The sequence below is a fragment of the Penaeus japonicus genome, unplaced genomic scaffold, assembly GCF_977035675.1.
Source record: "Penaeus japonicus unplaced genomic scaffold, GWHDUDI00000001_assembly GWHDUDI00000036, whole genome shotgun sequence".
Lineage (NCBI taxonomy): Eukaryota > Metazoa > Arthropoda > Malacostraca > Decapoda > Penaeidae > Penaeus > Penaeus japonicus.
The window spans coordinates 24,150,888-24,153,311 of NW_028234438.1; positions in this window are offsets into that span (position 1 = coordinate 24,150,888).

The following is a 2,424-nucleotide window of genomic DNA, read 5'->3' on the forward strand; positions in this document are numbered from 1 at the left end:
CTTTCATCTCTTATTGTATCCGCGTTTTTTTCTTTTCATCTCTATGTTTCTCGCGTTTTCTTTTCTCTTTCGTTTCTCGCGTTTTCTTTCCTCTCTTTTCTTTCTCGCGTTTTCTTTTCTCTTTCGTTTCTCGCGTTTTCTTTCATCTCTTTCGTTTCTCGCGTTTTCTTTCATCTCTTTCGTTTCTCGCGTTTTCTTTCATCTCTTTCGTTTCTCGCGTTTTCTTTTCTCTTTCGTTTCTCGCGTTTTCTTTCATCTCTTTCGTTTCTCGCGTTTTCTTTCATCTCTTTCGTTTCTCGCGTTTTCTTTCATCTCTTTTGTTTCTCGCGTTTTCTTTTCTCTTTCGTTTCTCGTGTTTTCTTTCATCTCTTTCGTTTCTCGCGTTTTCTTTCATCTCTTTCGTTTCTAGCGTTTTCTTTTATCTCTTTCGTTTCTCGCATTTTCTTTTATTATTTTCGTTTCTCGCGTTTTCTTTTATTGTTTTCGTTTCTCGCGTTTTCTTTCATCTCTTTCGTTTCTCGCGTTTTCTTTCATCTCTTTCGTTTCTCGCGTTTTCTTTCATCTCTTTCGTTTCTCGCGTTTTCTTTCATCTCTTTCGTTTCTCGCGTTTTCTTTCATCTCTTTCGTTTCTCGCGTTTTCTTTCATCTCTTTCGTTTCTCGCTTTTCTTTCATCTCTTTCGTTTCTCGCGTTTTCTTTCATCTCTTTCGTTTCTCGCGTTTTCTTTCATCTCTTTCGTTTCTCGCTTTTCTTTCATCTCTTTCGTTTCTCGCGTTTTCTTTCATCTCTCTCGTTTCTCGCGTTTTCTTTCATCTCTTTCGTTTCTCGCGTTTTCTTTCATCTCTCTTGTTTCGCGCGTTTTCTTTCATCTCTTTCGTTTCTCGCGTTTTCTTTCATCTCTTTTGTTTCTCGCGTTTTCTTTCATCTCCTTCGTTTCTCGCGTTTTCTTTCATCTCTTTCGTTTCTCGCGTTTTCTTTCATCTCTTTCGTTTCTCGCGTTTTCTTTCATCGCTTTCGTTTCTCGCGTTTTCTTTCGTCTCTTTCGTTTCTCGCGTTTTCTTTCGTCTCTTTCGTTTCTCGCGTTTTCTTTCGTCTCTTTCGTTTCTCGCGTTTTCTTTTCTCTTTCGTTTCTCGCGTTTTCTTTCATCTCTTTCGTTTCTCGCGTTTTCTTTCATCTCTTTCGTTTCTCCCGTTTTCTTTCATCTCTTTCGTTTCTTCCGTTTTCTTTTATTTCTTTCGTTTCTCGCGTTTTCTTTCATCCCTTTCGTTTCTCGCGTTTTCTTTCATCTCCTTCGTTTCTCGCATTTTCTTTTATCTCTTTCGTTTCTCCCGTTTTCTTTTATTTCTTTCGTTTCTCGCGTTTTCTTTCATCCCTTTCGTTTCTCGCGTTTTCTTTCATCTCCTTCGTTTCTCGCATTTTCTTTTATCTCTTTCGTTTCTCGCGTTTTCTTTCATCCCTTTCGTTTCTCGCGTTTTCTTTCATCTCCTTCGTTTCTCGCATTTTCTTTTATCTCTTTCGTTTCTCGCGTTTTCTTTCATCTCTTTCGTTTCTCGCGTTTTCTTTCATCTCTTTTGTTTCTCGCGTTTTCTTTCATCTCTTTCGTTTCTCGCGTTTTCTTTCATCTCTTTCGTTTCTCGCGTTTTCATTTATCTCTTTCGTTTCTCGCGTTTTCTTTTCTCTTTCGTTTCTCGCGTTTTCTTTCATTTTCGTTTCTCGCGTTTTCTTTTCTCTTTCGTTTCTCGCGTTTTCTTTCATCTCTTTCGTTTCTCGCGTTTTCTTTCATCTCTTTTGTTTCTCGCGTTTTCTTTCATCTCTTTCGTTTCTCGCGTTTTCTTTCATCTCTTTCGTTTCTCGCGTTTTCTTTTATCTCTTTCGTTTCTCGCGTTTTCTTTTCTCTTTCGTTTCTCGCGTTTTCTTTCATTTTCGTTTCTCGCGTTTTCTTTTCTCTTTCGTTTCTCGCGTTTTCTTTCATCTCTTTCGTTTCTCACGTTTTCTTTCATCTCTTTTGTTTCTCGCGTTTTCTATTATCTCTTTCGTTTCTCGCGTTTTCTTTTATTTCTTTCGTTTCTCGCGTTTTCGTTTCTATTTCGTTTCTCGCGTTTTCTTTTATCTCTTTCGTTTATCGCGGTTTCTTTTCACTTTCGTTTCTCGCGTTTTCTTTTCTCTTTCGTTTCTCGCGTTTTCTTTCATCTCTTTCGTTTCTCGCGTTTTCTTTTCTCTTTCGTTTCTCGCGTTTTCTTTCATCGCTTTCGTTTCTCGCAATTTCTTTCATTTCTTTCGTTTCTCGCGTTTTCTTTTATCTCTTTCGTTTCTCGCGTTTTCTTTCATCTCTTTCGTTTCTCGCGTTTTCTTTCATCTCTCTCGTTTCTCGCGTTTTCTTTCATCTCTTTCGTTTCTCGCGTTTTCTTTTCTCTCTCGTTTCTC